The sequence below is a fragment of the Colius striatus genome, chromosome 8 (assembly GCF_028858725.1).
Source record: "Colius striatus isolate bColStr4 chromosome 8, bColStr4.1.hap1, whole genome shotgun sequence".
NCBI lineage: Eukaryota > Metazoa > Chordata > Aves > Coliiformes > Coliidae > Colius > Colius striatus.
In genome coordinates, this window is record NC_084766.1 from 14,513,960 (window position 1) to 14,534,540 (window position 20,581).

At 46.0% G+C, this 20,581-nt stretch overlaps 1 protein-coding gene across 1 annotated transcript in view; it reads right to left on the minus strand.

Annotated features, from left to right (window-relative positions):
• CDH23 (cadherin related 23) overlaps positions 1-20,581 on the minus strand; it is a 195,620-nt gene that overhangs the window by 136,528 nt on the left and 38,511 nt on the right.

Sequence of the window (20,581 nt, forward strand, 5' to 3'; positions counted from 1 at the left end):
GCATCTTCTAAATGGCAATTTCTATGCCTTGCTCAACTCCACACTGTAGCCACATGCAAGGTTTGTCCTACAAACCTTTGACATCCCCAGAAAAGAAGATCTGTTTTACACCTTTCCATACAGCCACAGGAAGCCACCAGGATTTCCTCCAACATTTAAGTGATGATTACTTTTGTTTTCAGTCCCAGCAGGGCCAGCTACCCACATTCCCCTCCTGTTCTATGGGGGCAGTTGAGCATCCTAGCAGCTACAATAACAACAACACAGGACAACAATCTCATTTTGCTTTCTCCCAAGACAGTAGGTGTACAGCTGCCAAAGCCTCCTTAAGATCATTCTCTCAGAAAACATAAAAACATGCACCTCCAGCCAAAGATCTTCCCTCCAAACACAGAGGGAGTTCATTTGTAACAAGCCTGCCTCTGGGCATTTCGTCTCTTCACTGAGCACAGGTTTCACACACCCAGCAGCTCTCTGCCAAAAGCAGGCTGCTGAAATCACAGGCTGGAAGCTACTCTCATCAGCTTGGGGAAAACTCCTGTTCGACTTGGTGTTAAGTACATTCAAAATACAGAAGTTTCCCCTGGACAAAAACAGCCAGGAGACCCAGGAGTCTCATTTTCTCAGGGGATAGACAATTGCTTACAGCACATCTGTGTAAGGGAAAATGAGTAAAAGCCAGAAGAGCTATATCCTCCCTGGCCACCATACAGCTCCAGTGTCTGCACATCCTCACACTGTGGGGTTGTTTCTGTTGTTTAAACCATTTTTCAGAGGTGAAAACGTAAATAAGGTTTTATGTTTTTTCAGAGGGGAGGGGAGGGAGATCACAGTGCAAGTAAGAAGGGAGTGAGGAAGACCCTAAGAGAGCAATTTTTGAAATGTCAGCAGGCAAGAGTTTGTCCAGGGACAGCTTGGATGTACTATTTCTTTTTCAAAGGAAAGCAAAAAGAGCTGTTATATGTCTGGTTTTGCACCATTTAGTTCATCAACCTAGACAGGAGTTATACAGCAGGAAAAGAGCAACACACAACGCATGCTCCCTGAAACATTCTTCCAGCAGAGTTTCTTTTATTACTATTTACTGACTGTTAAATGTATACAGGAGGAAGAAAAAATGAGCTGCCTTTTTGATTGCTGGTGGCATCTCTTCCCTGCAAGCTTTCTGGACAAATGACTGTTCTGCACAGCAAAAAGCAACATAGTCCCCCCAAAAATCCCAGAACAAAAGTAAAAAGGGTGACTCAACTCTTAAATTTTTGAGTTTCACAAAAGGCTGGGGATTTAACCTTTATGCACCAATAGGAACTACCTAGTGTCTGGGGAGGGTCAGCAGACTAAACCAGAACAGCAACCAGCACTAAAAATAGGGAAAGTTCAAGTGGCAGCAGGAAAAACAAGTTTTAAGGAGAGGTCATTTCATACCTAGGCAGAGCTTCACAGCCTGTGGTACTCCGCATTCTCTGACCGAGAGCAGACATCGTGGTCCCCTCAGCACAGTGGCTGTGATTAGAGAAAGCACATGTTGTGTAGGATCCACCTGCACCCTCACAGCACAGCTAGTTTGCAGACTTGACTCTTCATAGGAGAGCAGCTCACATTGTTGTATTTGAAATTATAATTAAGAGAACAAAGAAAATAGGCTCATGTTGGGGCCACATCCCTCCACTGTGATTTTCAAAGCACAGAAATTAACAAAAGGCATCTTGAATCAGAAAACTGATGAATAAGGCCTGTAAGGAAGCCCGACCGTCAACAAACCACCAGATATCAGCTATTGCTGAGATCCTATCCCTCTCCCTAGAGCCTGGATAAGAGGGAGTGAATGAACACTCAGATGTGGGCTACTTTGGGCCAAAAAGAAAAAATACCAGAGCTGGGACAGTGGAATGGTATCAGTCAAATAACCACAGTGACAATGGTTCTGGAAACACCGTGCTGGAGGTAGGACGTGTTTAAGCACAGCATTAGCCCACAGCATGAGCACAGGCAGCAGGAGCTCACCAACATCATGCCACCTCTGCTCTGTCTTCCCAGCACCGCAAAATGAAGGTGATGCAGAATAGTCACCATGCATGGTCCCACTTAGAACAATTTCATGGTAGGAAGAGTGAAATAAAAATCACAGAAGTCGTTTTGGTTGGAAAAGACCTTTGAGATCATCAAGTCCAACCATAAACCTAACGCTGCCAAGCCCATCACCAAACCATGTCCTTAAGTACCACAGGTAATGAAAAGAGAACAGAAATGAGATCAAGCAACAATAGCACATCCACCAAAACTAAGCAAAACACTGAAGTCAAAAGGAAATCCACCTGGATGAGGATAATGCAGAAACACATATTCAGGTTGTGGCCCAAAGTGCACATAGTTATAAATAAAAAGGAGAGAACTTTTGATAACTCAGTGTAGTTGTTGCTCTCTACACACTCAGCCTATGCTTGCTTTGGGTCTCCACCATGAAAACAGAAGCACTTTGTCAAAGCCATGATAAGGAAGGAGGAGGATTTGGGGAAAATGAATGATGCCTGTTAATCACCAGTTGGAGCCAGCCCCCAAGAGGTGAAAGAAGAAATGCCAAGCTGGCCCTGGTGTGGTACTCAACATGCTCCCGGGCTCTCGGTGCCCACTTGCTCTGCCAGCAACACCCCATTAAAATGCAACCAGCAAACTAATGTTTCAAGAGTGCATCTACTTCAAAACAGCTGCACCCAGCAAACGTTGTGTGGACTAAGACTCAAATGCTTCTCTTCTTCCCATCAGTCAGGCTCAGTGAAGGATTTGCTGTGTGGGTTTTGTTTTGTTTATTACTTCTAATGACTTTCTCATTATCATTTCACTGTGAAACATAAACGATGGTTATGGGAGAAATCATATTATTTGGATGGCTTTATTAAATTAGAGAGCAAATCTGTGCATATTTCTGGCTCAGGATAAATGTTTGAACTTTGAGAGGCCAAAATTCATTTTCAGACAAAGCCATTTTCAGAAGCTCTGGAATCAGTGGTTAAATTTGCCCTCAGCTGCAAGGGAGATGTATGGGGATATTTCTCAATTTAATCCTTCCTAGCGCTTTAACCAAATCACCAAACCAAGACCCCGCTCCTAGTTCCATTTATGAGGAACTCGAGACTTGCAGAACATAATGAAGAAATAAAGGCACAATAGCAATGAAAAAACTATAAATTAAAAAATAATCCTGTCTCCCTGTCCTTTTCCCCTGATCCTCACACAGGGACTTCATTCAGTTTATGTATTTTCTGTGAGTGAAATTACTGTCTTCACACCTTCACAACAAGAGCTGAAAAAGTGTTTATTTCTACAGATGCCACTGTGGCTGATAACACCAGTAAAGCTCCACTACAAATAGTAACTGCAGTTGGCAGACATACAAACGGCTAACTGCACCTGTACGGGTTACCTGCAAGAATTAGAGATGTGCCACCTAAAATCTAACAAGGAGATGTCTGGCACCTTATCTGCACGAGAGCTCCTGCAGGAGTACCAGCAGGACTCAGCTGGTGGTGACACAATCAAAAAAAAGCTGTTGCTAGATGGGCAGAAGAGGTTACTGTTTCTTCTCTTCCATCCAACCATCCCTCCCAGTCCCACAAAGGGACTAGAAACCAAATATGCTTTCCAGGGACCAAATCAAATCCCCCCTGCCACTCTGTCCCCTTTTAAAACCAATATCAGACACTGGAATAAACCTGTTAAAAAGAATAAATTCCCCTAAGCACACCCAAAGGGAAAAAGCAATAGAAAATTGACCCTGATAAAAGATCTGTTAAATGAAAGCGCTTTCAGTATGCCAACCCAAAGTATACAGCCTGTAACAAGCAAGCATTGTGAGTTGATCTCCCAGAAAAGCAAGGAAGAGGGGGAATATTTGGGGTCCTTCATTCACCATCCTCCTCTTCCAACTTCTTCTTAAAAAGTGATTGTGGAGGTGCCTAATTGGCTCAGCCTCAGAAGTGGGTCTGACTAGTTGGGGAGAGTTTTGAGCATCTTCTTACAGGAGCCATCTTTACAGTCCCTTCTCCCTTACCAGAAACAGCTTCACACAAAACTATGACAAGGGGAAAAAATAGGGAAAGGGGCAACTTTTCAAGCAGAGGCAGCTCCATGGTGTTGGCCATGACCAGCTGTACTCACAGCCACTGAAAGATGGAGATCTCGTCCTACTTGTCCACTGCCTAGGGCAGAACACATCTTGACATCTTTCCTGCACCTCCACAAGCTAGAGACAAGTAGAAATGCTGCCTTAGGCACCCTGGTCAGTCCTCACCTCTCTGCTTCAATATCACAGGGTTGGTGAGCTGCTCCACCAACTCCACAGCCAGGAGATGCTCACTTGCACAAGGCAAAAGGAGGGCAAGAAAGACGTCTACAGAAACAGAGGCAGACAAACCCAGAACAGCTGTCAATCCCTCTGTCTAATCCTTTCTTTCAGAAAGAGCTGCAGGAACACAAATAGTGCAGCTTCCTCAAGAGGGACTCCGGAGCACCGAAAACAGAACTCAGGACCACCATCTTCTCTCCAAGACATTCTAAGTGCCTGGACAGCAGCCCTAACAGTCTTCCCAGAGATTTGCACACGGTGACAGGGAAGGAAGGAGACCGACACATCACTGGGTTGAGCTTTTCTGCCAGCTTAGGCTTAAGTTCATGTTAAAGCAGGATCCATTTAACTTTGAGCATACGATCTGCCGATGGCTTGCACATTGTTGCTACTTCATCTGGTTTGATTCCATCTTATCTGCCTGCAGTCGCTTTTCTACAGGACTGTGGGGTCAGTGTCAAGAGTTTGGAGGGAGCTGTCATCTTCTGTTATTTTAAATCTTGGTGCTCTGCTAGAACAAGCAGCACCAATGCAGCAGAGCTTACACAGGTGGTGAAATATATGGTCACAGAAGTATGTTGCTCATGAATATCAAATCTGTGTCTATCGTTTCACCTAATGCCAGCCCATTGTCCTATACAGACTAGCAAGAAGCTGGGGACTTCTTTCCAGGGACCATTCTCTTGCCAGGATCCAGTTCCCCTTCTACTGACCAACCTCTCACCCAGCAAATATATGGAGAAATACCTGTATCTGCAATGAACTGAACACCTACAAAAGAACAGCTTAATTAAAGCTTCCCTCTCAGACATTCTGGGACCTGCAGGCCACCACCATGCCACCACTGCTATTTTCCCCTCTAAGTACTCCCACAAGATTGCTAAAACCCCCCAAACAACTCAAGACCACACTTCTCCCTCTCTGCAAGCAAGAGCCTTTAGCACTTGCAGGCAGAGTTTTTGAACGAATGCCAAGCAGCTCCTCTATTTTCTTCCTCACCCCTCACCTCCAGCCTGCTGGCACAAGCTGGCAGCAATTTGGGTTTCTGCCACCCACCAGCCTCACCAAAGCCATGACCTTACTTGGGGCTCAAGAAGCAGAAGCATTCCACACACAGCAGTAAGGCACACAAAGAGCTCATGGCAAGAAATCTCTCCTAACAAAGATCCCTTGCTAATTAGCAATGAGACCCACTCAGCTAGGTTTAACTAGCAAAGAAACCCCCCTCATGCTGTTAGTTTATCCTCACTTCAAGGGGAGAATTTTTTTCTGGGCAGCTGAACAGCTGGAGGTGAACATCTCTTTCCATAAAGCATTTCTGCTCATTATTTGCAGGATATCAGTACAACCAATTAGCCTAAGAAGGGCCAGGAATGCTACAAACCACACTAGTCTTCCCCAGGTGTGATGAGTGTGCTGTAAACAAGATCTATCTGCACTGAAGCTAAAGCCCACCAGCCCACAATCCTGGCATCCTCTATCCTCCCTATGACATTTAATCTGCAGGGAGAGAGGGGAGCATTCATGTTCCTGAGACTGTCACATTCCTGGTTGTGACAATTTCTTTCATTCCCCACAGATGTTTTAAGACATCTCTTGAGTCAGGACTTGAGGGTCAAAAAACGACAATCCCATCAACTCTGACAACCCCTTTTTATTCTGTTCATAACTGGATGTACCATATTTCTGAACTCACATCCAGGTAGATGCTTCAGCTGCTCAAAAGGAAGCCATAAACATGGCCAGGAACACACAAGTTGGGATCTGGTGCCTGCAAGGATTTTCCCAATGTCTGTCCAGAGCCTGCACTGAATAAAAGGCTCAGTCTCAGTGGACAGCAATGAGCAATACCACATTGCACATGCCAGGTGCACAGCACACCTACGAATGGTGTTGCAACATGAAACATACTGATGAAGAACTGACATGACACTCTGCTAGCGAACTCCTGTGTCCAGGTACGATGTCCTACTTACAACAAAAGGACAGAAATCCTTATAAACACATTTATCCTTTGAAAAACATCTCTTGACACCAAATCGATGGAAGTAGCCAGCAGTTTTCCCACAAGAAGTTGGTAAAGCATTTACTTCAAGCACAAGGAGGAATCTATATCTCACTGCCCCTTGCCTCTCAGTGCTCATCACCCCCTTCATTCCTGGCCACACATTTTTCCAGAAGCAAGAGCACCCCAGAGGATTCAAACACCCCACCAAATAGATGGGGAAGAAGGAAAAGGAGAAGAGCAACTTTTGCCAACCACATTTTTCCAAACTCATGAAAAGGTAGAAAGAGAAGAGATAAGGCTCCTTGGGAGGCAGAACCTTTAAGTTAAATGTATCATGAAAAAGAAAACTTCTGTCACTGCTTAAAAAGGTTTTTGACAGGTCTTCATTTGTAACCCACAAACAAATGCAGTTTCTCATGCTCCATGGACTCTAATCTCACTTCATAGCAGACCTGAACCCAACTCTCCATTGAAAAGCCAGAGAAGCGACCACATTAAAATAGCTCTCTTCACTGCTTTTGGGAACACCAGAAATCTTTCATTTCAGCAGCTGCACCTAAGTGCCTGTGAGCACAACCTGAATAGATAGAAACGGCTGCTCAAAAATCATTTCAACAGCTTTGGGTGGACCAGTTGCAGTTAAGTCAAGCCTGACAAACAAGGCATTATTATACAAGACAAAAATAAAGAGTGCTCTGCCCTATTTAAGCTACAGTCAAGTTTCAGAACCAGCTTTCATGACTTAGTTGAGAGACTGGCCATAACTCAACAATTCAGGCCTGCGTGGCCATCTAGAGTCTCCCATTGCCTTGGAGAAGGGGTACAGAAAGCACAGAAAAGAGTCATCCACCACACGCCAGGTTTAGGCACAGAGGACAGAAATAAGGACCCACTCCAGACCTAAGACAAAGAGCACACAGCAGGTGGGACAACATCCTTCCTGCCTTGCTCTGCAGGAAGGTTCCTGTTCAGGAGGCAAATTGAGCAGTTGAGGTGAGGACTCCTCGAAGGCACCTTGTCAACATACGTGGCCATGACAGGCTGCCTCGGGAGCAACACCTGACACAAAATGGCATGATGCCAGAGGGGCACCTCCACAACAAAATGCTGAGATGTAGGCTCTTGTGAAAACAACATGTGGGAGATGGCTAACAGTCACAGAAATGCACAAACCAGGCCTTATCTCCAGGAGAACAAAGGGATGAACAGAAACACAGAGAAGGTCATCTTCTAGGTGATGGTTGAGCTGAAGCACCAATGTCATCAACAACAGTCCAGAAGATACAGACAGGTCCATCAGCCACAGCCTTTGTATTCAGCTTAAAACCTCAAAACAAGATAAAAAGGCATTGGGAATCGGTCCTGGGCTACCTGTTCCATGCCTCACACCATGTGTCCCTGTTCACATATTTAAAAGTGTAGCCAATGTGACCTGTGTACTCACATACTTCCCTTTAAGAGATTTCCAACCCCATCTGTGTCAGGAAAGCCCTATTCATCTACATAATGCAAGTGAAGCACTTTTATCACTTGACTTTGTGTTAATTTTGGTTCTTCACTTTCTTTCTGCAGAGTTCCCAAGATTTCATGTCAGCTACTATCTCATCCCTCCCTCCCAAAAGCGAGATGAGCAGCTGCAAAGTCCAGGTTTGTCACCAGCCAAGAATCCTCTAGAAGGAAAGCCTGCAGGAGAGAGATAAGCAGCATCTCCTCCGCTCATCGGAATTCAGGGAAAAGACTAAAACAAATATTAATGAGAGGCCCTTAACTGTGCCTGTTCAGCAATCAATAACCCACAACACAGTACACAGTTGGGCTGTGTGCTTCACGTCATGGTTGTAATGGAAGTCCCAAACTGAGGGGGCTTCTGCTAATTCCCTCCATGAGCAGCTCTCCGGCCCTTCCACATGCTCCCCCTGTTAGCAAAGCAGGGGACCAGAGCAGTGACTAACATATCACACTCGTGTTTAAGATTATGTTCATCCCAACTAGCCAGTATCCCCTCATTATTCATCTAGTCCTTCCAATTACTCAAAGACAGCACCGGTTTGGCCATGCCAGCGAGCATTATGGGACATTTGTACAAACAAGGAAGGGGCACAGAGCAAGGACATGACCATAAAGAGATGCAGGGAGATGCCATCTGAGCTGCAGGTACTCATTTGGAGAGCAGACTGATACCTACAAGAATAGAGAGAGCAGCTCAGGAACTTAACCCTTCCATGCTTGCTTCACACAAAAACCTTCATCTGTCACTAGTCTTTCTCCTCTTCCACATCACCCCATAGGCACCATCTCCTATTCTCACCCACAAGCACTGGGCACGGGAGGGTGACTGAAGGCACCTGGCCAAGGAGTTGGTTCCCCCATTTCCCACTCTTCCAGCAGGATTCACAGGCTGGCATTTGAGGGTGCTACAGAGGGTCTCATGGCCCAGGCTGCAGAAAGAGAAGAGCTTTCAGCTCAGTTACCCTTCACATTCCATTTCCACAACACTTCAGTGAGGCTTTTAAACAAATGCTTCCCCTTCAAAAAAGCACGTCTGCTGCAGCCCAGCCTCAAGTGAGAACATGAGGAAGGGATGTGACTCCCAGCCCTTGCAGCCAGCATGAGGCTTGGTTCTTGTCTGCTGCCAAACTTTCCTGAAGGTCTCTTCTAGGCTGTCTTCTCTCCTTGCCAGCCACTGTTCTGCTGGGGATTAGGCTCTTTCTTGCTATTCTTTTATCTTCTGCTTGTCTCTTGAGCTCCCAAGCCCAAAAGCATCAACTCAGAGAGATCAAGCTCCTGAGAGATGCGTTAGATGCAGGCAGAAAGCACCATCACTGCTGATTGGGCCACCAAATACCCTCATACACTGCCCCGCCCCGCCTCTGAGACAGGCCATCACAAGGCAGCTGCTTATGCTCTTCTTGTCACAGGTGCTCACAGTTGAGAAAAATAACAAAGGATTCATGGCTTCATGCAATCAAGAGTGAAAAATAGCTCTGTCATAGAATCATAGAAGGGTAGGGTTGGAAGGGACCTTTAGAGATCATCTAGTCCAACCCCCCTGCAGAAGCAGGGTCACCTAGATCAGGTCGCACAGGAACATGTCCAGGCGGGTCTTGAAGACCTCCAAGGAAGGAGCCTCCACATCCTCCCCAGGCAGCCTGTGCCAGACCTCCTCCTGACATCATCTTGATCAGATCAAAGATGACACACAAGCACACCAAAAGACACCAGTTACGTTGATGATGAGGGTCCCATGATAAAGCACAAATTCTGGAGGGGCAACTTTACTGAAAAAGTGGCATTTGTCCTGCAGAAAGGGGTAGGTCTTGTGTTCAAGGCACTCAGAAATGAGGTCATCAAGGAAAGCCTTGCAGAGAAGGCTTTGCTATGTGGCAGGATACCAGGCTGGCCCACCCACTTTAAGAGGATGCAGGCTTCCAGCTGAATGCTCACACCAGCCCAGAGACCCGAGAAGGAGCTTGCAGGCAAGGTAGATGTGCTCAGAGGCAATGTTGCAGCTATGTCCTACAGGACAGAGACATCCTCTACTTGCATGATGCCTGGCTGTTAGCCCCAATGTCCATTTCCCCACTGACTGCAAGGGCCAGGGTATTCTTTGGGGACTCATACCAGAAGAAAACAGCCTCTTTGCAAAATTTCCTTGCCTAGATGCACAAGTTATATATACAAAAGCAAACTATCCACCTGTCGTGTTATTTCACCCACCAGCTGAAAACCCCTGTGATGCTTCACGGGCCATCAGCTAACCACTGCATTGGAACAGTTTTATGCTTTAACCCTCTCAACCTAGCTCATAGGCACTGGCAGCACATCACAGAGGGCAACATTCTCTCCTGGGAGGCTGACAAATCTGCACACACACATCTGGCTGTGTGTTTCCAGCAGGTTTAATAGAGTGATTTTTCAAGTGCTGGCTCAGTAAGCTCCTGACCCATGTAGGGTTGGGATCCTCCAAGTCACATGCACAGCAGAAATCATTTGCCATTCAGGTTGCTCATCAGGGCCTGGTTAAGGTACAAATAAGTGGTAGGTCCCACTCTATCCAAAGCTCAGAGGGCTGCACTCTCAAATTACCTCCAAATAAGGATTTACTAATTAGGGTAAAATATTTACATCTTCTCAGTTCATTACCAGGAGCAGAAGTATTAAAAAACCCATGTATTGGGGGAGCATACCAGCCTACCAGTTAGAAATATCCTTTTTCCTCCTTGAATACAGCTATGAAGGTAGTGCTGGTGTCCACCCTGGCACAAACAGCCAGATCCTAGGTCACCTGAGCAGAAGGTTTCTCCAAACACATATGAGCAACCGAGACACATCACACAGGCTGGGCAGGGGGTTGCTGACTTAATATCTCCTCTTCTCCCTTCCCATTACCCTTTCAAGCTTGATTTACAATTGCAGGCCAAGCCTAGCTGGAAGTGACATATCACCATGATGGAAACCCAAGAGAGGTTTAAGAGACAGAAAGGCTGTCAGTATGCCCACTGCCTGAGCTCCAAGGAGAAGGGTGGGCTATGGCCAAATACAGGATGCTGCCACCCCAGTGAGATCCCTCAGACATGCTGAATAAGCTTGCTCCCTGAGAAATGATGGACAAATAATTCCCATCCCTAAGCCCAGGGGTGGGTGATAGTCTCTGTAGTGTGTGGTGACAGCGACCAGTGCATCTCTTCACACTTCCCTTAATTATTTGGGGCCGTGCTGCATTAAGACACAGAGCTAGCTTGCATAGCCCTTTGTCAAGACCTTTTGCATGCACGTGTGCGCAAAACCACCTCACGAGCTGCTCATGCTGAAAAAGAGAGCAGAGTTTGACATTTGGAGAGCAAGGCAGAGCAGCAGAAACGCAGTAGGAGTCGGGAAAGGGGCGGAGGGGGAGGCAAGAAAACTGCAGAAGCATATTTGCAGAGCTCATTTAGTACACGTTTGCTCAGTTGTGCTGCTTGGAAGGGAGTGGGCCTGATGGCAGTATTGCAGTGGAGGAGATGAGTGCCATAGATGCCCAGCAGCTCAACATCACCCTGCCCTCAGGGTCAAGTCTTTCCATGCAACACCTGTACTCACATCTACCCAGATTTGATTTGCATAGGCCTCACTTGGAAACAAATAAACAAAATCCACACCTTTCAAATTTCTTATAAAACTAACCCTTAAAATTAAGAACTTCCAAGTTTGGGTTTGTTTTTTTTTCTTGAAACAAAATTGCCTTGAACCATATACTCCATTTTTCCTAATGTCTTCATTATTCACCCTGGCGAAATAAATCAACCACATTTTAAGTTTCAACAGCAATTAATGGTGAGAATTAAGCAATGGCTGCCTAATACTGATTAAAACTTCTCACTGAATCAAATTTCTCCCATTTGTAATAAAAATAGTCTGAAATTGATACAAAACAGTTCAGTTCACACATAAATATTTAAAAAACAGAGAGACTGATTTAGTCTATTATTTTATCACAAAGTATGACCAGCAGGAGAAAGCTTATTATACATGACTGTCACTGACATATTACAAACTAATAAAACACAAAATGCAATTCTGAAAAAGAAATTGGAATGAATCTATTGCAAGAGTGATTTTTATTGTTCTTCTGAACCACTATTTCTGCTCAGCTTCGCTTTCAAAATGGCAACATTTTTCCTAAATATTTCCATCTTAATTAAAACCAGCGTTTTTACTGGGGGGAAAAAAATATGCTTTGGCAAGCCTCTTCTGCCAGCTCCAGCCTCACCTTCTCTAGTTGCACTGAGCAAGGATGCTAACACATGCCCACCTCATAGGTCTGCTTCTGAGCTCAATTGCCTCACTTGGAAAAAAAAAGCCCGTATCCTAAAATGGCAGCAGCTGGACCACTGTTCCCCAGCACAGTGCATTTGAGTATGACCCTAATCATACCTTAATTTAGGCAGGACAATTGAAAAAGGAGACCGAAATGACAAACTGCATTATTATGTAGGTAAAAAAACCCAAGCCACTACACTTTTGGTGAAGGCTCTTTTGCTGCCTTGTACTGAGCAGTTGCAACCCGCATGCTGCCTGATCGTGTTAATAATAAACACTTCTATGGCCAGGCATACTCCTGCTGCTGCCCTGAAAGATGATGTACGGAGAGAGAGGTAAACAAAACAGGGATCCAAAGGCAGGGGATGCAGCTTTTGCTGGCTGGTATGAGATAATAAGTTATGTCCCAGGTTTCTGGGAGAATATTGTAACTGGAGGAAAGAGAGATAAAACAAAACTAATTGCTAGCAGGTCACATTCATTAGCTCCTTGCTCCTCTGCCCATTTCTGGCAGCAGAGTCCTTCCTTCTGCTCAGGACAAGGAAGAGACCTTGAAGCCATCTGCTGCCCAGATGTGTAGGTGTAATTACACCAAAAGGGCTGGGCTGCAACACCCCATGCAGGCACTTCCAGTCCCCTGGCAAAGAGCAGCCTTCCATCCCAAGCTGGAATTGCTCCTGCAGCAAAGAGGTTCTGTGGGGACCACAAGCTACTGATTCTGCTCTGAAGGAAGAGCCTTGGGTCTGAGCAACCTGCCAGTGGGCCTGAGGGCATCCCCAAAGGAGTTGTCATCAATTGGTGTCAGCCATCCTGAGCTCAGACATCCTCCTGACCTCAGGGATGGGGCTGGGATGAACACACACAATAAATTCAGAGCTTTGAAAGTCAGCACAGGATAGTGGGTCTCAGCACCCACATAAAGAAGCTCCTACACAGTGCCCAAGAATGTGCCCATGTCCTGAGGCTGCTCAGGAGCTTGACAAGTGAGGATGTTTTGCCTTGTCCCTATTTCTTTGAAGAGGAATGATTCCCAATTCATCTAAGTTACCTTTCTCCTCTTTGTCTGGGTGCTCTTTGCTTGGACAATGTTTCTGTACACTTTCTCTGCCCAAGACTATTTCTTTGGCTCCAGGAGTCTTATTTTCCCAGCACGACAGCTCCTCCACAGAGGCACCGAATTGCTTGCTGCCCTGCACTAGCTTTCCTTTCAGCTCTAAATCAGCTGTTTTCTCCCCTTTCTGCTTTCCCCTGTCCCCTTCGTCTACCCCAGCTCTACACTGGTGAGAATAGCACGACTATTTCTAATTTTCAGGCTGCCCCCACCCCTTTGCTGCAGTATCCTTCCAGAAAGAGCCCAAGTTTTGCCTTGTGGAAATGACTGTTATCTCCAGGACACTTTACACATTACTTCCACGCCATTTGGAGTTTTCCGCCCCAGTAGTTTCTGTTGCGTCTCTCATTTCGCTCCTCAGGCACGTGTTTTAAAGGACCAGGGTCTCCTATTCACCAGTGAAGTGAGACAAGGAACAGGACTTACAGAAGTGGAGACTTTCTTTCTCCCTAGGATGTCAGGATGTCACTCCAGACCCTCTGACGCTCTCCATCTAGTGTCACAGTATATGCATCAGCAACAATGACAACCTGCACACAGATGACCTTCAGAAGGGAGGAAGCTTCTAGGTCTGAGCACCTACTGCATTGCACAACAACTTCCTCCATGTAAGGAGAGGAGAGACTACTGTGAGCCTCCCAGCCTCCTGCAACCCCCCTGTACCAAATTCAAGCCACTCAAAATGCTCCATGTCTCATCATACAGATGCATCATGACTTTTTAATAAGCACTTTAAAAGTTTCTATGTAAATCCTGGGAACATTTGACATCAGCTGTGCAAATCCTTTAGCCTAAACTCGATGTTTAACTCGATGTTTACTCAGTGCACTGCAGACCATTTTGTTTAAGTGTCTCTCTGATGGCAGAAAAGAGCAGAGAGAAGATGGCAGCTGCTGCCTCGTGTGCTTCTAAGCATAAAGTCTTGCCCGAAGGAACTGCCTGCATCCAAAAGCCAGAAGAAGTGCCCAAGACAACACCCATGCTTCCCTGCACTTAAACAGCCTGTTTACACTCTGCTTCCATGTGGAAAGTGGGGATCTTTATGAATATTTACAAACTCACCCCAGAGCCAATCGTAGCCAGCGTGCCAACACACATGGCATCCCACCCGTCACAGAAACCTCAGCCTGATGATTTTTGCATTATTCACATCCCTCAGTCCCTATCTGTTCAGTACGTTCTCAGCTCCCCTTTTCTCTGTTTTCACACCAGTGCAAGGCAGGAGATGGGCACTCACACAGCCTCTCCATCACTGATGGAAAAGGGCATCCCGTGGCACTGCTGGTAAAATCTTCACTTGGCAATTTTTCCTCCATGTAAAGAGAACTTTTAACATTCAGTCCTCCCAAGCAATACAGAAACAGTCCCATCCTGTTGGATCATGCAGGCCAAGGTTGAGAGGGGAGGGAGGGGAGAAGGCATGATTTCTTTGAGGGATATTATATTCTACCCAGCGATTACAGAGCAGACGAAATCCTCTCAAAAAGATTATCCCAACCAGCTAAGAGATAGTTTTTTAATAGATGGACAGTACACCTGCACTGAAGACTACTGAAGGGAAGGCACAGCCTTGTTTGTGCTTCCAGGAGTTGGCTGGACAGTCTTGGAAAGTAATTAAAGGTTGCTCAAAAATAATAATAATTTTTTTAAAATCTGGATAGCAGAAACATCAAAACAAATGCATGGTGACCAGCTCTGTGAAGCCAGAGAGACAATATGGAGATCTAACCTGTTATTTTGTCAGCCACCTATTTACTCAGGACTGATGGAGGCTGGCTCTGAAACTTACCAACAATAAACACCATTAAAAGTGAGGATGCTCGGGAAGTTTGGCATTTCACCTACTGCAGATTATTGCTGTGTATCTGTGCAGCCTCTTGCTCCTGCAAGCACCAGTTGAAACCTCACCTCTCACTTCTCCAAGAGACACCAGAGGGAAGCGATCACTCTTGGACCCCAGCATCAGTCATACCAACAGGAGGGCAGATAGAGGCTTGTCTACCTAAGAGAATCAGTTTGCTTCTGGTCAGTGTTATTTAACAAACACAGCTTGACTAATTAGCTGAGTTTTTTGTCACCTCTCTAGGAAGCTTTTTTAACAGGAAACAACAAAGTATCATAAATAAATAAATAAAATGGCATCTGAAGTGCTGCAGAGGAGTCCACTGCGCTTGCAAATTTTGTGCACGCAAAGGTGGTGGAGGGAGGAGAAGGCTGGATTTGGTGGACAACTTATTCATCGCAAATTATCTGTGCAGTTCTAAATTCCACACAGAACCATAAGGGCAGGGAGAGAAGGAAAACAGTGAGTGGGGAGAAGGGAGGGGGGGGAAAGAAGGAAAAAAAGAAATAAGGAAGGAAAGCAGCCAGCAATGATTATAGACCGTTTTGCAACGAGGCAGGAACATCTTTCTTATCAGCTCTGTTATCATCTCTTTCAATTTAAAGTCTTTATTTAAAGGAGAGGGGGGGGAAAGAAGAAAAAAAACCCACCCTCAAAAGGTGTCTGAGAGCATGCAAGGGAATGGCTAATGGGGCTGAAGTGGGAGCTCACCGTCCTTGCAGCTGCTTCGTATGCACAGCATCAGGCCTCGGAGCCATTGCAATAGAATTATATGAGCCCCCGAAGACTCCCGGGCAGGATGGCAGAGAAACTGATGTAATTACCCACATTATCACCATTAAAGCAAAATAATAATTTTAATTACAGCTAGGGCTTTGGAGGCTTTCTCTGATCCTCCCTGCCCCTGCTCGACATCTTGCATGGTCTGGCTCCATGCAGGCTGTGCAATGGGACACAGCACTGACGGCTGCCTCCTTTCTCTCCTCCTCCCCGCCAAACACCTTTCTGCACAAATCTGAAAACACATCATAAAAGCCACTGTTTCAACTACATCACCACATTAAGGATGGAAATGGTGACCAGCAGCTTGTGAAGGTTCAATCCCAAAGGCTACTCCCTGAGCAGAAGGGACTGCTGTTGATGGTAAGTACCTGTCTGCCTCCCAATTAAAATAAATTGGTAAATCAGGGCTGAGTTCAGATATAACACCTGCAAGCTTGACTGCAGTTACCTAGCTGATGCTGCGTGCTGCCCAGAAACTTTCTTTTCTATTTTTAAACTCTTTTCCCATAGCCTTGCCTCTTCAACTCAAGACAAGCACATTCCCAGCGCGGATGGTTGCAGTTATAGATGCAGTGGGTGCCTTTAGGAAACAGAGTCCCATTATAATTACTATCTCCTGTCAAGTTGCAGAGATACTTTTTTTGTGGTGCATCTGTCATCTCATGTATGGCTAGGGTGATAAACAGCAGTCTCTGGCCCAGGGCATGGCAGACAGCTTTTTTTACTGGAAGTTGTATACTTTATAAAATCACTCTATGTTAAATGGAACACAAGAAACAAGGTGAGGAGACCACCAAAGGAGAGAAAATCCCACTGGAAACCTCCTGAGGGAATATTCAGTAAAGAAACCAACAATGAATGACCCTTCTGCCAGCACATGAAAACTGCTGGTGCTCCAGGGGCCAAGAGGCAGTCATGGATAGTTTGAATGTGAACTGTGGGGGAAAACAGAACTTCACAAGGAGGTACTAAGCATGGTTACCTCACCACACAACAGTCTCAGCATCTGAGGAAAATCTGTAGGACCCAAGATGTGGTCTTTTGGACAGTATAGCACCTGGAAGCAGCAGATGCAGAAGAGAGGTTGGCAGGGCCGTGTCTTTTAAGCATAAGCTTAAAGGACATTCATTTCAAAGGTAAATGGAGAGCTGTATGCCCCAGAGGCTCTTATTCCTGGAAGCTGGGGCAGGAAGGCCTAACAAGGCACCCAAGAGGTCCACCTTGATCCCAACACCACAGCGGGTACCACAAAACCAACATGGTGGCTTGGCTCCACTTCACTTGCTCACTTCATGTAAAAGCATCGATGTGTGACAATGCAACAAGACTGAGTTTCCTACAGATCTACCCAAACAGAAAAATAGATTAGACAAAGCATATTGGACTTGTCAGAAACGGAGGCATTGCCACAACAGTCTGCCATGGGCTCACCAATGTATCTCTCCCATTTAAAAGCCAAAACCCCAAGAGTCTCAGAAACATGGTACCTTGGGGCTGAGTAAGGATGAGGAGGGGGAAGAAAAAAAAAAAGAGCATGTGCAGGAGATGCAACCAAAAGGAGAACAAATCCTGAAGGTCAGAGTAGCAAGCACATGAGCGGCTAACTAATGTACTACAGCAACACCACAGGGCACAGACAGGCACACACGTCCTAGCAAACTGGAAAGCCATAAAAGTCTATTACAGCAAATCAAACAGCAGTCAGCATGACAGCCATTAGCCTGAAATGAATACACGAGAACTTAATGAGCTCTGTCGAGGCCAGCTTGGTGAATTAAGTTGCCAATTCTAGCAGGATTCCCCTTTTCTTCACAGACTTGAAAGCACCCGCCCCGCCTCGTTGCCTTTTGACAAGCAAATCACGGGGCGCCCTTGCCCAGACGGGATGGACGATTACACTGGAGCAACAGCCCTCTGCCTCGCTCAGCTATTCCAGGCAGGTGCCAGGGATGCGATTAAGACACGATGAGCACAGAGGACCAGTGGCATCACAGCCCCACACATGAGCGATTTCCAGTCTCGGTACTCGGAGCTGAGGTGACAGAGGAGCCCATAGTTAAGCTCTCCCTCCTCCCTGCACTACAGAGGAATCGCGTTCGTGGCCCATGCCCAAATAAATTCTCGTTCTCAAATCAAGCACACTGCATAAGATGCCAGGATGGGTATTTAGAGGCAGTATTGTTTTTAAAGGTCAGTTTACTTCATGTTCCATTTATTTATGCACACTCCTCTTTTGACTTTCCCAGTGCCACACAATAGCAGTGAGGTTTAAATAGCCTTTTTGTTGCTGCTCCATTAGCTAGGACAACTGCAAATCGATACATCCATTTATCTCAAAATTAAAAAGAGAAAAACCCTCATTAGCTGCCAATTCTGCACAGAGCCAGTCTATGCAAAGCTGCACTAGGACTTCTCCTAGTCTCTTCTCTGCCACCAAGCTCCAGTCTCTGTTTACTCATTAGCTGTAGGCCCTTTAGCTTGGGATGGGTGGTCTTTGAGGCAGATTTTGCTACGCACAGCCTTGCTGTTCACCCTGGCCTGAGCTGTCTGGAGCAGGGAGGTGACCTGGGGATGCTCTCATCCCCTACCCTGGCAGGTTCTCCAGCTTTAGTTGCACCCCTGGTGTTCTCTGGTGCTGGAAGCCTCAGCTTCTGAAGGCACATCTCCATGCCACACCACCTTCAGCTTTGAATACTTGTGAACAAGCAACAAGGAAAATCTGGTGCCCAGCAAAGATCTCAAAGCAAGCGGGTATCTCTTCCTTGAGAGCTGTGCCAGCACACACAGAGTAAGTTCAAAGGGTATGGCCCACAGGAGATGTGAGTAATGGAGAGTCCTCTTTAGGTGAAGGGACATTCCCTGCTCTCACAGAGCCTGACAAGAAAAGGCTCTCCTCAGAAGAAGAACAGAAGTGCCTCCAAGGATGCTGGTTGAGTAACACATTTGTGGTTCGTTAACTAAGGACACAGTTCAGAAGCAAAGATCACAAATAGAATCTAGAAATGGGCACATGCATTCTTATAATTAGATTAGGCCTACCTCCAGAAAAGCCCAGCTCTGAAGGCCAAGTGGTAGAGCACATGCACTGGGAGAAACCTCGTGCTTGCTATACCCCAAAATAGACAGTCCTGAAAATCCTTCACAGCAGAACTGCAGTTCACATGCAAAGCAACATGACATGCAAGAGAGGGGCTCTGAGGTTCAGTCTCCTTGTATTTATATTTTTTGTCCAGATCACCTGGCCTGAAGTTCCCTTTCCTCAGCCAGCCTTAATCTTCCCAACCAGCACTGGACCTTTGCCCTCTCTAGTTCCCAGGCTTGACACAGGTTAAGATCAAAAATGTGGAAGGCTTAAGACTTGCAATATCGGCTCTTAGGGCAGAAGCATCAAGCAAGATGAGACCCAGCACAGCTACTCCAAGTGTAGGAACATGGAAGCTTAAAACAGCACCACTTCCCAGGGAAAACACACACAACTATAGAATTGTTTTGGTTGGAAAAGACCTTTAATATCATGAAGTCCAACCACTAAACCATGTCCCTCAGCACCTCACCTACCTGACTTCTAAACATCTCTAGGGATGATGATTCTATCACCTCCCTGGGCAGCCTGTGCCCGCGTTTAACCACCATTTCAGCAAAGTTCATCCTAATCTCCAATCTAAATTTTCCCTCGTGCAACTTCAGGCTGTTTTCTCTTGTCCTGGTGGTTGTAGCTTAGGAAAAGAGACCAATGCCCACCTCACTACAACCTCTTTTCAGGTAGAGTAGAGAGTGATCAGGTCTCCCCTCAGCCTCCCCTTCTCCAGACTAAACACCTCCAGTTCTCTCAACAACTCCTCATGAGACTTGTGTTCTAGACTCACTTTCCATTTGTGTCCAGATGGACAAGAGAGTTCTCTGGACAAGGTGCTGTAAAAAGCAAAGCCAGAGATAAAGGTAAGGGCAGAGAAGAGGAGACTATTCTCCTTCAGTCCCACCAACATTTCTTTTGCATTGCAGACCTCTGCAGACAGACCATCACCAAGAGGAGGAGTAGCAGTGAGGCCAGGCAGCCACCCATCAGCTTCCAGAGGTCTGAGCAGAAAGGCGAGAACAAGGAGCAGCTTGGCCAGGTTTTGCCAAGTCATTTCTGCACTGTTCATGCTTTAAAGAGGAGAAGAAATGACTCTGACCCAGTGTCATTCTCAAAGGGAGGTTTCAGATGACTTGGCGCAAAGATGAGACTAAAACACCCAGCTCATACATCACAAGCAACTTAATGAAGAAACCTCATCCTCACAGCTGAGGGACAGCAAAAGATCAAAGCCCAGCACGGCAGGGCATCAGCAACCAGCATATTAAATAAACTGTTGTAACACAATCGTTTGTACCTCTCAATTACCAAAGACTGCTTGATTTCACACATGCAGATGCACACTTGACCTCACCCACACAGAGGCATGCTCTGGGAAAAAACAGGCTCTGCCTTAGCACCAGGGCACAAGGAGAGGTTTCTTTCACTGAAGGACACAGAATGCCCTACTAACTCCCTATTTCAAGTATAATACCCTGACCTTGTCCTAGCACCAGCAACCATCCTTCACTCCACATCTTTAAAGTCTAAATTCACATCATATCTCTAAGTTCCTGATGTATTTCTGTCAAATTGAGCTTTAGGTGTAGCAGCTCTCCCTGACAGTGTCACCTCCTTTA